This window comes from Monodelphis domestica, chromosome 8, assembly GCF_027887165.1.
Source record: "Monodelphis domestica isolate mMonDom1 chromosome 8, mMonDom1.pri, whole genome shotgun sequence".
In the NCBI taxonomy this organism is placed as follows: Eukaryota; Metazoa; Chordata; class Mammalia; order Didelphimorphia; family Didelphidae; genus Monodelphis; species Monodelphis domestica.
This window is the reverse complement of record NC_077234.1, coordinates 182,341,289-182,360,340: the sequence shown is the minus strand read 5'-3', so window position 1 is coordinate 182,360,340 and position 19,052 is coordinate 182,341,289. Positions and strand designations below refer to the sequence as shown.

Genomic DNA, 19,052 nt, shown 5'->3' with positions numbered 1-19,052 from the left:
AAGTCAAGACATCATTCATGATGTTACTGGTCCTCTTCCAAAGGAATAACAATAACAAACAATTTGTACCCCTAGTGCTCTGCACAATCCTGGGCACACAGTAAGCACTTAAGTTTTTTTTTTCATTTCTGTGTATGCATGTATCTCCCTCCCTCCCTCCCTCCTTCTCTCTCTCCCTCTCTCTCCCCTTCTCTTATGTCTCTGTCTCTATCTCTCTGTCTCTGTCTCTGTCCCTCTGTCTCTATGTGTCTCTCTCTTCTCCATTTTCTTCCATTTCTCCTTTCCTCTCTCCCTCCCATTATTCCTCCATCTACAAAAAATAGATAAAACTGAACAAGAAAATATATCACAAATAGCACAATGGAAAATAACATTTATATTCTTTTTACTAAGTGAAGTGATAGATCCATCATACAAAATAATGGAACCTGACCAACCAAAGAAAATGTCTCTTAATCATCTCCACATTATTTCTTCCTTGGTTTTATTGAGCTCCTTAGTCCACCTCTTCCTCTTCTTACATTGGCATTGTCAATGTAACTAGATGCTAACAAAAAGAAGCAAAAGCAAATTTTCAATCACAATACTCAACAAACCAAGATTTCATCAAGTCTTAGAAACATCTCTCTGCCAGAAGAGGTAAATATGTCATTAACCAAGAAATATGATACACATCTGGAGTATTGCCAGCTTCTTTGTGGGAACATATTAGGTTCTTTTTGCCCTTTCTACCCTCCTCCCCCTTCAGACACAACCTTATATGTTTTATTTGAAAGGTAACAGAGGGTTTAGGTAGTGGTGGCTTTATAGCTGAGAATTAAGCCATGTAAAAATGGAATGGAAACTGATTCCTTTCTTTTAATCACTGTTACTTAGAAAAGATTTTGTATGGATTTCCCTTGGAGCAAAAAATGGATTCAAGACCTTGGGTTCAGGAGAAATGTCAGAACATATTTATTGTTGTTGTATTAACAGAGACCTTGATCCATTAAACCATGGAGCAGATATCAAACAGAGCTACTTTTTATTTAACATTAACATTTTAAAATTAATATTGAATGATCATATTAGTTAATTTTAGTGATTTAAGATTTGCAAAATGCCTTACAAATGTTAGTTTATTTGATTTTCCCAGCAACTCTGTGAATGCTATTATTATCCCCATTTTATAGATGAGGAAATTGAAGCATATAGAAGTGACTTATCTAAGGTCATATAGCTAGTGAGTCTTCCTGATTCCAACTCCATCACATTATCCACTATAAATTAGCTTGGAGAAAGGAATCATCTGCTATACAAAGAACACCATAGATTCAAAATATCAGTCAAGAAGTATAGGGTTGGGAGTAGGAAAGTAGCTCAGTGGATAGAGAGCCAGGCCTGGAGATGGGAGTTCCTGGGTTTAAAATACTTCCTAGCTGTGTAACCCTGGGCAAGTCACATAATCACCATTGTCTAGCCCTTTCTGCTCTTCTGCCTTGGAATCAATACACAATATTGATTCTGAGATGGAAGGTAAGAGGGGGAAGAAGAAAAAAACAAGAATCAGAATGATGAGGGGGAGGGGAGGAGGAGGAGGAGATGGAGAAGGAGACAGAGGAGGAGGAGGAGAAGGGAGAAGGAGGAGTGGGAGGAGGAAGGGAAAGAGAAGAAAGAAAGAAAGAAAGAAAGAAAGAAAGAAAGAAAGAAAGAAAGAAAGAAAGAAAGAAAGAAAGAAAGAAAGAAAGAAAGAAAGAGAGAGAGAGAGAGAGAGAGAGAGAGAGAGAGAGAGAGAGAGAAAGAGAGAAAGAAAGAAAGAAAGAAAGAAAGAAAGAAAGAAAGAAAGAAAGAAAGAAAGAAAGAAAGAAAGAAAGAAAGAAAGAAAGAAAGAAAGAAAGAAAGAAAGAAAGAAAGAAAGAAAGAAAGAAAGAAAGAAAGAAAGAAAGAAAGAAAGAAAGAAAGAAAGAAAGAAAGAAAGAAAGAAAGAAAGAAAGAAAGAAAGAAAGAAAGAAGGAAGGAAGGAAGGAAGGAAGGAAAGAAGGAAGGAAGGAAGGAAGGAAGGAAGGAAGGAAGGAAGGAAGGAAGGAAGGAAGGAAGGAAGGAAGGAAGGAAGGAAGGAAGGAAGGAAGGAAGGAAGGAAGGAAGGAAGGAAGGAAGGAAGGAAGGAGGGAAAAACAAACAAATAAATAAGGAGAGGGAAAAAAGGGGGAGGCGTAGGAGGAGGAGGATGCCAAAGTATACAGCTACTTTGGATATTAGATCAATCCTATTAGAAAAGTAGAGCATCAAAAAAAAATTGAACTCAAGTTTCTTTCAGCTATAAATAATATTATAAAAAATCTAAATGTTAAGTATTTGGGGGATGGAAAATGGAGAATGTCACATGAGGTATAAATAACTACTAAAGCAACATCCTAAAACGAGAAGTATTTAAGAAAGCAAAAGGACATCAGGCCATCAGGCCATCTGCAGACCTCAGAGAAAGCTTCTTTTGGTTAAGGTATTATCCTGGAATATTTCACCAGCAGGAAAGATGAGAACTTCTGAGAGATCAGGATCCAGGCAGAGTGTATTATTCTAGGGGGAAAAATGTGTGCATCTGTGTGCATTCTATGAAACATAGGGTACTTACCATTTCCAAGTATTCAGGGTCTCTTCAGTCTTCTCTAGACTAAATATTTTCAGCGTGCAGAGTTTTAATCTCATTCATTTTAGTTGATATGATTGGACAATGGGGCTATTTTGGTACAGAGCTATAAATGAACACAGGAGACCAAGATGAAGATACAAGGACTAGGTCTGCAGAGTGCTATTCATAAGTAGTGGGGCACCGGTGGTTAAGGACATTGGAAATCCCAGAGATTAGGTCAAATTAGGAAGTAAAGCAAAAAAGGGAAGAGCCAAGGTGAAAGGTAGTGAATGTCCACAGAATGTGGGGATTCCTATCCACCATGCTTCCTTCTCCTTAGCTTGTAACCATGGAGTCCTCTCTTACCTCTCCTACATAATGGCAGGACCAGGAGACCAAAAGCAAAGTTCAAAATAAGTCATTTTAGAAGTCATCTACTGCTGCTGCATTGCTAATGGTTAAGTCACCACCCAATGTCAAAATCAGCACATCAGGTAACGGAAGCATTCATTTGAATTTAAGCAAAAATAATAATATGTCACTGGTGTATTTTCATCCTCATTAAAAAATATCTAGAAAGAACGATGAAGGGCTTGCTCTCCTCATACATTTGGACCTTTGAGAGGTTACTAGAATTAGAGGGGAAAGCAAAAGGTCTAAGGTTTTAAGACAGAGGTAAGGGTTTAAAAACATCAAGAAGAGCTTTGTATTCAAAAGCAGCAACATTGGAGGGAAAGGATCAATTTTTGTTAAAAGGGAAGGGGGTGTGTGAGGGAGGGGAGTTATGCATATAAATACTAAATCATATGGAGCTCCATTCTCCATTTTATTATCATACTGGGTTTTTATAGTGAAGGGAAAGAAGTAGAAAATTAAATTTACCACTCTATAGCAGTAGACCTCCCATTTTAGGAGAGAATGAGAAAGAGCAACAGAGACAGACAAAGACAGGGAGAAAAAGAAAGCAAGCAATTAGACTGTTGTCCAGATTTACAAACAGAATTATCATGTTTGTTGAAAAAACTATTATTATCTATCAGTTTGCTTTTCTAGCTACTATTTTTACTTCTGATCAGTCATAATGTCTACTATTCACAGAGATTATGGTGTGGAGGGGATTCATACATTGGGGAGGGCTTGAGATCAATAAGGATCCTGTAAACATTGAAATTCTAGGCCTCTATAATTTATATACAGATAAATTTAGTACCTTCTTCTTCAGGCATCTAATGATTCAATTTCTTACTGTTGGGTCTTGTTCGTTCTTCTCTTTGGTTCCATTAGTCATGCTTATGGGTTGGCACCAAAATGGTTGTTACATCAAGGGAATAAAATAAAAGGGAAAAGAAGTTGAGAGTAGAATTTATATTTTATAATCATAGAGGCTGCATTTTAGGAGAGGGATCAATTAGGTTGGCCAAACCAGTATATCTATTAATTCTCTCATCTAGTTCATTTTTTATCCAAACCATGGTATCTACCACTCACAAGGACTATAGTAGCAGAGGCTGATGCTTTGGGGAGCTAAATGACCTATAAGGACCTTTCAGAACTGAAATTCTAGAACTCTATGATTTCTATACAGAATAAAAATGCCTTCAGTAAGTCTTGTGACTCACTGTGGAACTCTCAGGACTCAATTTCTTCTTTTGATTTGATCTGCTCCCTTCATCATTTGTACAACTCTGATAAAAATAGTATTTCTTATTTCAATCATAGGAATCAGACATTAGAAACCTCAAAAGGTTACCAATCCATCTCCTCATTTATCCATCAAATACTGAGACATTAACTCTATGATTTAGAATTTTTATTTTCTTTACAGACTTAAAATCAATAACTGAATAAAATGGACTATTTTCTCACCATGATTTAAAGTCATCAGAGCAATAGCAACAGCCGAGTATAATGAAAAGATCCCCAGATTGGGAGACAAAAGAACTGAGTTCCCATTTCAATTTTGCTGACTAATTTTTTCAATCAAATTCAAAAAATGATCAAGCCACATCCCCACCTGCCCACCCAAAATAAAGTGCTACTATGAGTTAGGTACTGCTAACAGCCCCTGAGCTCAAAGAGTTTATGTTCTCTAGAATGCAACATGCACTTATTAAATACCTGCTCTATCCTTGACAACTCTAAGAGCCAGGGACACCAACACAAAAATAAAAACAGTCCTTATCTTCAAGACCTTTAGAGTCTGCTTTTTGTCACATAATACACGTAAGCCTCCGCTTATTAATCTATTAAATAAGATTGAACTAAGGAGAGGCTTGGCATTCTTCTAAAATGCTATGACAACGAAATGTGACTTCTTCAGAACAATTATAAATAGCAGAAATCTAGACGCTTGGTTTTGGGGGAAAACAAGGCTGCACCCTGTTTCTCTTTGGACGTTTCCGGTCCGTCCTACTTCTCTTTCTCCTCTGGAATAGAATATGAGGAAAAGTAGACAAGTAAGCTGCACTCACTTTGCTAACAGAGCGTGGATTCAGAGCATTGACTCGGAGTCCAGTGCATGGAATCCAGCCCACTCCAGCGCTCCAGTCCTCTTGCCACAGACATCCCAAAGGTGATGAGAAGTGAAGACACATCCTAGAGAGCGGGCAGGGCTGGGGTGGGGACTCAAACGTGCTCAGGGACCACTGCTTTTCTCACTGTTTTACCTCGTCATTCGTGTTGCTCAAACCGCATCATGCTTAGAGTCATGACAGAGAAGACAGCCAGGATGCTGGATGTCGGTTGGAGGCATTCCTCCTCCTCCTCCTCAAAGAGCAAGAACTGAGCAGCCAATCGGATAGCGTGTACGGTCTAACCAAGATGGAGATGCTGCTGCCCACCCGAGCAACCCGCCTGGCGATGTGCCCCTGACTTCTTTCATAACAAAAGTCCTTCCCAAATGTCACATGGCTCCTGATAAATCATGTGCATTGCAAGCCCAGCACTTTAATAAATCTGTACTGCTCTACGTCACTGGAGGAAGAGCTTTGGTAAGGGACAAGAGAGAAGACCAGGCACGTTTGGAAGATTTCTTCAGCTTGGTCCAGCGCTTCTTCAGGTCCATAAATCTATGGCTCATGAGTGCATATTCTGAAGCAGCCCTTAGCATCTCCCAACACTTCCCTTTTCCCATTACACTCTTACATGTGACACGCCATCCTATTCCATCTGACAAATAGGTGCACCAGTGGAGAATTACAGTGGTGGACTTTTCCTACCATATTGTAAAATCCATCGCAGTGTAAGGAAGAGGAGAAGGTGGGTCATCAGGGAAAAGAGGATTACAGAAATCAGAGGGATAATAAGATCATTGAGTCAGGGTGGGAAAGACTTCAGAATCATCATTCTCAATTACTTCATTATACTCCAAGTCCCAAATATAACTCTGAAAAATGCTTTTAAAAAACTGACCTGTATGTTACATAGATAACGAAGACTCCCAGGATGATAATGATCAAGGCAGTAAATGCTTGGACATAAGCTGAAAAATAATTTCAATTGATCACCATCCAAAGTAGGAAAGTAAACCTTCAAACAGAATGGGGTATCCTTAGTGTCTCACGTTTTTATTCTAATCCCCATCATGTTTTCTGTCCTGCTGTTCTTTTGGTTCTTGTCTTATCTAGGTAGTGGAGAAATAGAGTCCTAAAACTGGAGATGGGAAAACCTGAATTCAAATTCTTCCCCAGACACTTATTAGTGATGTGAGTCTGAAGCAACTCACTTACCCTCTCAGCCTGTATCCCCATCTGTAGAATGAGGATAATTGCACCTACCTTACAGGGAAGAACCAAAAGAGATAAGTCATGTATCGACATTTACAAACCTTAAAGCCCTATAGAAATTCTAGTTTTTGTTATTAATATTGTTAATTAATTAATATCTAATATTATATCTAATTATATCTAATATAATGATTATTAGTTTTAACTTCTATTAACATCTTTGGAAAACTATTTTTTTTCTACTGCTTTTCAGTAATAATGCATGACTTTAAGTCAAATAAGGAAAAAAGAACAACTGAGCATCTTAGCCAATAGTGGCCCAGAGTCAATGTAATGACCTACTCCTAGATGAGTCTTCCTTCCTCTATTCTGCCTTCAGAAGGGTTCATTTGTCTTCAGAAAACTTTTCCCTTGACGCTATCCCTTTCCCAAATGCTACACCTTCATTCTGGTTGCTTGCCATGTAATTGCGGTTCCCCTAAAGTAAGATACTACCTTTAGACTCCCTATCTCACAGGTGAGGAAAGCCCTTTCAAAAACTTATCACTAAATAAATGTGAGTTATGGTAGAGACGAATATATTATTTGTGTGATGTTGACTGAGTTTAAAATAAAAATTGTTTTTATTCTTTTCAACCAAGCAAATTCTATTTAATATGATTTTTCTCTACTCATCAGGAAGGTCCACAGTCCTAAAACAAAAAATAATGGATCCCCTTTTCTATAACACAATCCCCACAAAAAAACATCTATTTTTTAAACCCTTACCTCCATCTTAGAATCAATACTGTATATCGGTACTAAGACAGAACAGTGGTAAGAGCTAGGCAATGAGGGTTAAGTGACTTGTCCAAAGTCACACAGCTCTAAATGTTTGAGGACAGATTTGAACCCAAGACCTCCTGTCTCTAGATTTAGCTCTCAATCTACTGTGCCTCTGGGGTTTTTTTTATCATATGTTTATATATTACAGTGATAACATATTTGACTGCAAATGTATAATTGCTATGAATAATTACTTTTATATATATTATATATGTTATAAATACATATAAATATATTATTATAAATATATTTAGGGTTGTACTAGAATACAATTTACTCTGTGTATTATTCATGTTATACCACAAATAATTTTACATTTATTTATTTACATATATGTATGCATATATATACATATATACATAAATTTATATTTAATTACAAAATAAATACATTTAATAAATACATAGGGAAATAGTGATCATTAAAGGAGTAACTGATTTAATAATCAATTTCTTTTAGTCTCGCCAAAAAATAATGATCATACCTTAGCAAAACTGGGACCCCACACCAAGAAGATTGCCTAGAGGATTAATGTTTCATGTGAGGGTTGGACTAAAAGACTGATGTCATTTCTAATTCTACAATTCTATAATTGTAAGGCTCTATGGAGAAGCCAGAAAGAAACCCTTGGGCAAGGTCACATAGCAAATGATGTAAGCCAGGATTGAACAATAAAGGCAGAACAAAAACTTATATTTCCATTCCTTTCCCTTTAAGGATACTTAATGCTAATTTTGCAAGTTCTTATGATTGCAAGTTCTCATGCAAGTTCTGATTAAGGCATGATACAATCAATGCTCATTTCAAATCAGTCAATTTAAGAATTTGGTGAAAGGTTTTCATAACATAGAATTATGCACACAATGAACTCGTGATACCCTGTCACTACAATCTACGACTCATACCGCACAAATGTTCATTCTCAACCTTGAATAATAGTGATGCCAAAGAAAGGGAAAATAATTGAAGGCTACACTAGCAAACTCTTCACGGGCTTCTCCTACAAATGGGCTGGCCATTAAGAGAGGTGCTTCCACACCCAACCCACAGAATAAAACATGGTGGGTATAGAAAAAAGTAGCATTATTTTTGTATAAGAATGACAATAACTACTGGGGGGGAAACCCTAGGTTTGCTTCCCATCCCAATACTGAATATTTCAAAGAAGTAACGTGGTTTATTTTGTGGTGGTGGTTCCTATTCTCCTAGAAGTCCCTAGAACCATTCCTCTAGAGAGAGTAAGAATCAGTTTGTAACATTCCTAACATCGGCTAACGTGGCTAAGTAAAGTTCTGTTTCACCACGTACATTGTAATGTAGCAGCATCTTCCCCATCCGGGACATGTGCCAGCCATTGTGAGATGAGCCATCTGCCTGGAATCCAATGGGATTCACAGGGGAGAGAGAGCATCCACTTTCCCCTGGGAGCAGACCTCTGACTGAAGCACAGCTTGCTTATATTTCCATTGCACTTAATATTACTCTGAACCGTTATTTAGTTCTAGAAATCGACTAAAGCAATAGGGAGAAGAGAATGAAGTAACTGCAAAGCACAGCCAAAATCTCATTAGGAAAAGGAAATAGATCTGTTGCTTTCCAAATATTGAAAATTGCTTTGGCTAAAGGGGAAAAAAATGAAAAAAAAAACAGCAAGGCTGGAGTATTTTGGTCCCCAAACAGCTTCCCATAGTATCCTAGATAACTCTGGTTTGTACTCTGAAATAAGTCCTATTAATGACATTTTGGAGTACAAACAATATACCTTGTTGCTTAGCAGGTCTGAAATGTAAAACGTTCCCTTAAATAGATCAGTCGCTTATAATTTCAGAATAAAGCTGTATGTTAGTTACTTATCTCAAAGTGAAAGAATCTATTTTATCTGGAAGAAGCTGCCAATACATGATCAGTCTGATGAGTGGGCATATCTACAATGCTCAGATAATATTCTTCACTACTCAACATGTTTTCATTCACAGAGCAGAATGGGATCATTTCAGTGGCGAAACTAGATTTTGGGATGAAAGGGTTCAGGTTTAAATCTCAGCTCTGCTTCTGACTAAGTGACTTTGCATATGTCATTTAAATCCCATATGCCCTCTCCAGGTCTTAAGTCTCACCATCTATAAAATGAGGGGTTCATAGATCTAAAAGATCACAGCATAAAAAAACTTGGTGGAGCAAAGAAGAAAATATCTCTCTGATCTCTGTATAGAAGATATCATGATCTATAGAGAAGGGGTAGAGAGGGTCAGAGAAAATAAAACGGACAATTCTGATTACATAAAATTGAAAAGGTTTTATATAAACTAAACTAATGAGATTGAAATTAGATGGGAGTTAACTAAAGGGAAAAAGTCTACAGCAAGTTTATATGGTAAAAGTTTCATATCTAAGGCATTTATACAAATATAAAATTATAGAAACATTCCCCAAAGATACAAGGCAAAAGGATATGTACTGGAGTTTATCAAAGGAGGAAATCCAAGCCATAAAAAGGAATGGGAAGAGGGGAAATGCAAATTATTACAAACTTCCAAGTTCTACTTCACACCTATAAGTTTGTGAGGCGGTATCTCCAAGTTGTTTTAATTTGTATTTTTCTAATAGTGATTTCCAGCATTTTTTTCATATAACTTATTGATTGCTTTGATTTCTCATCCAAAAACTGTCTGTTCATATCCTTCGACCATTTATCATTTGGGAAATGACTAAGATTCTTATAAATTTGACACAGTTCTTTATATTTTGAGAAATGTGGTCTTTATCAGAGAAGTTTGTTAAAAAAATTTTCACAGTTGTGATAACTGTATTTCCTTTTATCTAGCTTTTCTCCCTCACTCCCTCATCTCTCTCTCTCTCTCTCTCTCTCTCTCTCTCTCTCTCTCTCTCTCTCTCTCTCTCTCTCTCTCTCTCTCTTCTTTCAAGCTGTCCCTCCTCAAAATTGTTTTCCTTCTGAACAACCTTCTCCTCCAATCCTCCAATGTGCCTTTCCTTTTTATCAGCCTTTGCTTCCATAAACCTTTCCTTTACTTATCCCCTCCTTTATACTTCCCTGTAATATAAGATAGATTTTTATACTTAACTGAGGTTATAGATTATTACCTCTTTGAGCCAATTCTGATGAGAGTAAGGTTCAAGAATAGCCTGCCAAAAATTGGAAAATGAGGGGATGCCCTTCAATTGGGGAATGGCTGAATAAATTGTGGTATATGTTAGTGATGCTATTCTATTGTGCTCAAAGGAATTCCATGGGAACTGGAAAGACCTCCAGGAAGTGATGCAGAGTGAGAGGAGCAGAACCAGGAAAACATTGTACACAGAGACTGATACACTGTGGTACAATCGAATTAATGGATTTCTCCATGAGTGGCAATGCAGTGATCCAGACCTATTTGGAGGGACTTATGAGAATGAACACTATCCACATCCAGAGGAAGAACTGGGGGGGGGGGGGGGGGGGGGAAGGACAGAAGAAAAACACCTGCTTGATCACATTGGTTGATGGGGCTATGACTGGGAAAGTAGACTCTATAAATGATCACCCTAATGCAAATATTAATAATATGGAAATGCATCTTGATCAAAGACACATGTTAAACACAGTGGAATTGCATGTCAGATACAGGAAGGGGGTTGGGGGGAGATGAGGGAAAGAACATGAGTCTTGTAACCATGGAAAATATTCCAAATCACCTAATTAAATAATTAAAAAAAAGAATAGCCTGCCAACCTTGCATCTTCCCCTACTTTGTAAAAAGTTATTTCATACCTTTTATGTGAAATAATTTATTCCATTCTATCTCTTCCTTTTTCCTTCTCTCAGCTCATGCCTCTCTCATCCCTTAATTTTATTTTTTTTAACTCATACTCATGCTCTCTATGTCTATTTCTTATAACTGTTCTAGTAATGATAAAGTACTTAGGAGTTACAAGTATCATCTTCCCATAAAGGAACATAAATAGTTTAAAACTTTTTTGAATCTCTTGTGTTTTCTTTTTCCTATTTACTTTTCATACCTCTCTTGAGTCTTATATTTGAAAATCAGATTTTCATTTTTATTAATAGAATTTATTTCTAGGTATCTCAACTTCTCTTTACCCTCCCCAGCCCATAGTAGGCATCATCCTGAAAACAGATATGCATACAAAGATGATACCTTTTGTGTTTCCATTTTTCAGTATATTTTCTGAAGATGAATATTGACAAGTTAATTTTAAAATATTAAAACTACAGCTATATATAATGTTCTCTTGGTTCTACTTGTTTCACTCTTCATTATCTCATGTACCTCTTTCTAAAATTAAAGAAAATATGCTTATAATTTCTTCTGGCACAGACTACCATATCCTACAATTTGTTTAGCCATTCCCCAACTGATGAAACCCTTTGGTTTCCATTTTTTTTGCTATCATTAAAAGAGCTGCTATATACTTCTCCATTAGTGGCGGTGTAATGTCCCTGAACAACTTGCAGGGATCCAGGAGAAAAAAACACCATTCATAAGCAAAGGATAAACTATGGGAGTGGAAACACCGAGAAAAAGCAACTGCCTGAATACAGAGGTTGAGGGGACATGACAGAGGATAGACTCCAAATGAACACTCTAATGCAAATACTATCAACAAAGCAATGGGTTCAAATCAAGAAAACATCTAATGCCCAGTGGACTTACGCGTCGGCTATGGGGGGTGGGGGGGAGGAAAAGAAAATGATCTATGTCTTTAACGAATAATGCTTGGAAATGATCAAATAAAATACATAAAAAAAAGAGCTGCTATGAATATGCTGGAGCATATAGATTCTTTTCCTTATTGATCGATCTCCTTAGGTAATAGACCCAGCAATAATATTATTGGGTCTAGAGGTATACACAGTTTTATAGGGCTCTGGGCAAAATTCCAAATTGCTCTCCAAAATAGCTAGATCAGTTCAAAGTTCTACCAACAATGTACTACTGTCCCAATTTTTCCACAACTCCTCCAATATGTGACATTCTCTTTTGTTATTTTAGTCAATCTGATAGGAGTGAGATGATACTTCAAAATTGTTTTGGTTTGCATTTCCCTAATTAATAATGGTTTAGATCTGTGTTGGTGAACCTATGGCATGCATGCTGGAAGGAGTCGCTCCCCTCCCCTTCTCCAATGTTCCTGAGGACATTTCTCACCTCATTCATCCCTCTGCCCAACAGTCCAATAGGAGAGCTTCCTTCCTCCCCTGTCTGGAGTAAGTGGGCAGCTCATATGTGGTGTGGGAGTGCAGTTTGAGCACTTGGTCTCTAAAAGGTTCACCATCACTGATTTAGAACATTTTTTCATATACTTACATATGGCTTTGATTTCTTCATCTAACGACTGTCTTCATATTTTTTTATCAATTTATGGGATTAATAAATTGTGGGATGCCTCTTATTCCTATAAATTTTACAAAGTTCTCTATATATTTTAGATAAGAGACCTCTATCCAAAAGACTTACTATGAAAACGTTTTCCCACTTTTCTGCTTTCCTTCTAATCTTGGTGATATTTGTTTTATTCATACAAAACTTTTTCAATTTAAGGTATTCAAAATTATCCATTTTACATCTTATAATGCTGTGTATCTCTTGTTTACTCATAAGTTCCTCTCTTATTCATAAATCTGATAGGTAATGTATTCCCAATTCTTCTAATTTGTTTATATCTCCTTTTATGTCTAGATCTTGTATCCATTTTGATCTTCTCTTAGTGAATGGTATAATATATTAGCCTATACTTAGTTTCTGTCAAACTACTTTCCAGTTGTCCCAGCAATTTTTAAAGAAATAGTAATTCTTTTATCCCAATAGTCTGGATCTATACCTTTGTCAAATACAAGGTTACTATAATCTTTTACTAGTATTTGTTGTATTTCTGTTCTGTTCCACTTATCTTCTATTTCTTAGCCAGTACCAGATAGGTCTGATAATTATTGCTTTATAATCCAGTTTCTTTACATTTTTTCACTAATTCTCTCATTATCCTTAACCTTTTGTTCTTCTAAATGAATCTTATTCTTTTTTCTCACTCAACAAGATAATTTTTAGGCAATTAGATTGGTATGGCATTGAATAAGTAGATTAGTTTAGGTGGGATTGTTGTTTTAATTATATTGGCTCTTCTTGGATCTAACTTTATTTCTGTAAAATGTTTTATAATTATGTTAATGAATATAAAACAATATGAAAATCAGATTTTCTATTCGGCCCTGAACTTTTCATCAGGAATTTTTAAATAATCATCTATTTCATGAAATGTAAATTTCTCCCCAGAAGGATTATTTAGTTTTGTGGCTAGGGGTTCTTAGTTGTAATCTTAACTCCTTTGCCTTGAGGTATATCATATTCCAATCCCTATGATTCTTTCATATAAAACCTGCTGAATCTTGTGTTATCCTGACTGTTGCTCTATCCACTATATTAGAATTGTTTCTTAGTGACTGTTTGTGACATTTTCTCCTTGTCATGGTAACACTGATTTTTTACTATAATATTTCTGAAGTTTTTATTTGGGGATTTATTTCAGGAGGTGATTGGTAGATTCTTTCGGTTTGTATTTTACCCCCACATTCTATAATATAAGGGCAATTTTCCTTGATAATTTCTTGAAATATGATATGAAGGATCTTTTTTTAATTATGGTTTTCAAGTAGTCAATAACTCTTAAATTATCTCTCCTGCATCTATTTTCTAGGTCTGTTGTTTTGCCAATGAGATATTTTAAATTTTTCTAATTTTCATTCTTTTGATTTTGATTTACTGTTTCTTGTCTCATGAAATTAGCAATTTCCACTTGCCCAATTTTAATTTTTAAGGATTTTTTTTCAGTGAGGTTCTGTTGCCCTTTTCCCATTTGGCCAGTTCTCCTATCTAAGAAATTTTCTTCAGTGGATTTTTATGCTTCTTTTGCCAGTTAGACTATTTTTAAGATGTTATTTTATTTAGTATTTTTTGTGCCTCCTTTCCCAAGCTGGTTGGCACAATATATTTGTGACAAAGGATAGAGCAAGACGAGATGTTATAGAATTATTTGAGAAGAGAGAGAAACACTTTCAGCTAGAGAGAGAACAGCTAGTAAGATAGTCATGGAACACATAGCATATTATATGGAGTGAAGTGGCATAAAGGGGGAAATGGAAGCTAGAGACAGACTGTGGACAACTCTAAATATTCATTTTTTTTAAATTTGCATTTTATCCTATAAGTAATAAAAACAACTGACAAGTTTTTGAGCAGGAGAGTTATGCCATCTGACCTGTATAGTAGGAAGATTATTTTTGGCACATAGAAAGCACTTGAAAATGCTTATGGATTAATTAATTGGGCTGGTATACCTGCATTATTTCAATAGCCAATATTTGAACCCAAGTCTTATAAGTTGAAATCTATTGCTCTTTATATATCTATTGTTTTATTAGTTATGTGACACCATCTCATTTTGCAGGCTTATTTCATACCATTCCCATCCACATAGGTCAGACCCGAAGCATACTATATTATTTCCCATATTTTGTACATATTTTACTCTCTAGCATCATCATGCTCTTCCTCAAGTTTTATTTCTTACAAAGTCTTTCACATTCCTACCCACTGAAATTCTCCTGATCCTTTTTTTTTTTTAATATATTTTATTTGATCATTTCCAAGCATTATTCGTTAAAGACATAGATCATTTTCTTTTCCTCCCCCCCACCCCCCATAGCCGACGCGTAAGTCCACTGGGCATTAGATGTTTTCTTGATTTGAACCCATTGCTTTGTTGATAGTATTTGCATTAGAGTGTTCATTTAAAGTCTATCCTCTGTCATGTCCCCTCAACCTCTGTATTCAGGCAGTTGCTTTTTCTCGGTGTTTCCACTCCCATAGTTTATCCTTTGCTTATGAATGGTGTTTTTTTTCTCCTGGATCCCTGAAAGTTGTTCAGGGACATTACACCGCCCCTAATGGAGAAGTCCATTACGTTCGATTATACCACAGTGTATTAGTCTCTGTGTACAATGTTCTCCTGGTTCTGCTCCTCTCGCTCTGCATCACTTCCTGGAGATTGTTCCAGTCTCCATGGAACTCCTCCACTTTGTTATTCCTTTGAGCACAATAGTATTCCATCACCAACATATACCACAGTTTGTTCAGCCATTCCCCAATTGATGGGCATCCCCTCGTTTTCCAGTTTTGGGCCACCACATTCTCCTGATCCTTTATGGCCCAGCTCCAGTGTTATCTTATCCATAAAATCTTCTTTCCTTGCCCTTTCTGTTCCCTAAGCCATTTATTTTCAAAGGATCCACCCCAATTTAAAGCTCTTACTTCTCTTGTTCTCCTATATACATAGTTTTACAGTCTTGTAGGATTTAACGCTGGATGAGACCCAAGAAGTCATCTAGTCTAACACCTTCATTTTACAGATGAACAAAAAAGATGCCAGAGTGACTCACCTAAGATTATATAGGTAGTTAGTAGTAGAGCCAATATTTGAGCCCATGTAATTCCTTCTTTATATTTCTATTGTTGTATTATTTATATACATACTCTATCCTTCTATTATAAGTTTCATAAGAGAAGAAATTATTTTGTTTCTCTTTCGATTCCCCTTAAAAGTTGACTCAGTGTAATGTAGAAAATGGGAACTTAGGAAATGTTTGTTGAACTGAGTTAATTAATTCATAGGAAATTTCATCTTTGCTGCAAATGTCATATATATTATTTATACGTACACATACTCATTCCCATAGTAGCTCCTGTCTCACAAAGCTGTGATGAGAATCACAAAATGTTAGTATTGGAAGGGACTTTAGTGGCCATCTACTCTGAAGTCCAACCCTTTTTTGAAAGAAATTCCTACTATTACACATCTACCAAGTGGTCATTCTCCCCCTTCTTAAGGAGTCTGGAAATTTATTCCATATTTAGACAGCATTGATTATTAGGAGAGCTGTGTGTGTGTGTGTGTGTGTGTGTGTGCGTGTTTATCAGCTATGTGACAGAGTAGATAGAGAGATAAAGTGCTGAACTTAAAGTCAGAAAGTCCTAATTTTCTTGAGTTCAAATCTGACCTTAGATAATATGTGACTCTGGACAGTCACTTAAACCTGTTTGCTTCAGTTCCTCATCTGAAAAATGAACAAGAGAAGGAAATGGCAAACCATTCTAGCATCTCATGAAATTAGCAATTCCCACTTACCCAATTCTAATTTTTAAGGATTTAATTCAAATGAACAAGAGAAGGAAATGACAAACCATTCTAGTATCTGCCAAGAAAACCCCAAATGGGGTCATGGAGTCAGATACAACTGAAATAACTAAACAACAATCTAGAGAGAGATATGTATATGTAAATGTACACACACTCATTTATTTGTATATATACGTATCATTCATATGTGTTTTTTCTTGTATTTTTTGTTGTTCTTTTACCCTCCTGGGGTCAAACCAAACAATTCTAATTCTCTTTCCACATGACAGATCTTTAAAGATTTTAACTTCTCCCCTGATTTCTCTGCTCCCCGCTTCCTTCAACCTATTCTCATATGACACGGACTCAGGTCCCTTAACAGGCTGATAACCACACTTCAGATGCATCCTGACTGACTAATGCCCTTAAACTGGAGTGTTCTTGAGCCAAGACCCAGCCTTCTCTCTGTGATACCAACTAGCTGCCCTATCAATGTCACATATTATTCTACTCATTAATTGTATCTGCATCTGTTGTTCATCATGCATTTCAGACAGTGACTTATCTTTTGGGTTTTCTTAATACTATACAAAATTAGAGATTTAAATAAGATAAATGGTGATGACAAATTCTCATCATCAAAGAAATTGTTTTTTGAAATATTATTTTTCAGATTAATCATCTTAGTATTTTATGAGTTGTTCCAGTTCCCTCTGTTCATACAGATGGAGAATTTTCCAAGGGGAAAATTATTCTTGACTTGGTCCATTTAAAATTGGAATTTCATACCAAAAAAAAGAAAAAAGAAAAAAAGAAACAAAATTGGGATTTCAGAGGGAGTAGATAGAGAAAAGATTCAATTATACCTTTTTCTGTCCCTGAATCACACACAAAGACCATGATGGTAGAGCATTTGAGGGCAAAGAAAGTTAGGTCTGAACACTCCTTAAATTCTCCAGGAGCTTCGCTTCCTACTTTCTGCAACGTAGCCCCTTTCCTAGGTAACAACCCCATCCTGGTCTCAATTGTTGCATTTCTAATCATGTCTGACCAATGTTTAGGCCTCTAAATTAAATACCTGGAACAGCTTTTTCGTAGCAGACTTCTTTAGAAAAACAGCAGCCTAGTTTCTTGCACTGGTCTCTGGAGACATTCAAGCTACATATGTCAAAAAGAGGAATGTCGCACACTGCAAAAAACAACATATAAATACATATTGTAATCACTGAAAACAAAGCCTTGAACTCCATAGAAGCTTTGAATTTTATTCTGGAAGAAGCCATTACTGGGAAGCTTGTGGGTTTCTGGGGGATTTTTTTGTTGTGTTAATTATGCATCATACAAATCTCACTTTGAAACCAAGATCTGGAATGAATTAAATTTCTGAAGAAAATAATGTCAAGTTAATTATACAGAATAATACACGGTCCTCTAATGATTAAGAAGATAATATATTTCAGTTAAAGAGTGTGCCAAGCATAGTACTCTACAAAGCAAAGTAGAAAACAAAGATCTAATACAATTAGATTGGGGAGTTCAAGTTGTAATGTATAATTAATTCAACGTTTAAGCATACAGTAAGTTAAAATTATCAACATGGGCTGCAGATTATTTCAGGATTTTTAGGCTGTGTCACAAGGACAGCAAGTTTTATTCCCATTTTGACAAGAAAGAAGAAAGATAATGAATGTGCAGGGCACTGTAGGAGAAGATTAATTAAAGGCAGAAAAATGAACAGAGACACTTCTTGGCAAATGCCCATTTTCAGCACATTACAACAAGAGAAACATTTTTATCCAGAAGGATTCTGTTCCCCAGATTGGGAGTCAGAAACTGAGTGATGGAGCCGATGGAGAAGTCCAAAATGAAAGAAGTCCTAAGCGAGGCAGCTGAAATACAGTCAGGGAAAAGAGTGGAAATAAATACTGCGATCCAGGGAAGAGTAAATAGAAAGCCCTGCAGGAAACTTCCACAGAGTCAAAGACTTTCTCACAATAAAACTCATATTAATTTGGTACAGAACAAAGCATTATTGTATCAGTCTGGCAGGTCTGGGCCAAAACACATCTGGCCCTCTTCACCTCCCAGCAAAAGGCAAAGAAAGCTTCCCACCTCCCTCCTTCCCTTCCTCCCTTCCACTCCCATCAGCAGCCCAGAAGTTTTCCTTTGACTTGAATCTTTTACTGTAAAAAATGTCCATAGAAATTCTATTTTCCTAGCTATGACTCATTTAATTAGTCCTCCACTCCCCAAGAGAATGCTGACTCCATTCCTCTACCTAATTCCCACCCTGTTCTCCCAGAGGTTAGCTGAGTGACCAGCAGATAAACCCTCCAGCAGAGGAGGAACCTGTCTCACTCCTTTGCAGTTCAGGATCCTCACCCAGCATCTGGAAGGAATCCTGGGAGCAGGACGTGCTAGAATTTCATCCCCCCTTCATCAGAGTGAAGGAGGAGGCTACAGGACTCAGCCTTCGTTCCTTCATTCAAGAAGCAAACAAATCTCCATATCAACTGCAGGTGATGACTGATCATTAAATTCAGGCATCACCCTTGAGCAAATGGCTCATAGTCTCTCATTTTCCTGCACAGTAATGAAATCTAAAGCTTGTTCGCCCCCCAAAATGACCATGTTAGTTCATCTACAATGAAAAAAAAAGGAATAAAAGAATTCTCAGCTATGTATAATATTTAAACATTGTTTAT

The 19,052-nt window shown here is 36.5% G+C and overlaps 1 long non-coding RNA gene across 3 annotated transcripts in view; it reads right to left on the bottom strand.

Annotated features, from left to right (window-relative positions):
- Positions 1–368: 368 nt before the first annotated feature.
- Positions 369–19,052, bottom strand: part of LOC103100290 (uncharacterized) — a 32,364-nt gene continuing 13,680 nt past the window's right edge. For all 3 annotated transcript variants that reach the window (XR_471330.3, XR_008914241.1, XR_008914242.1), the window contains 5 exons: positions 17,426–17,536; positions 6,020–6,089; positions 3,819–3,897; positions 2,612–2,732; positions 369–547 (listed from right to left, as the gene is read on the bottom strand). This is a non-coding gene — a long non-coding RNA (uncharacterized LOC103100290). The remainder of the gene's footprint in view (positions 548–2,611; positions 2,733–3,818; positions 3,898–6,019; positions 6,090–17,425; positions 17,537–19,052) is intronic.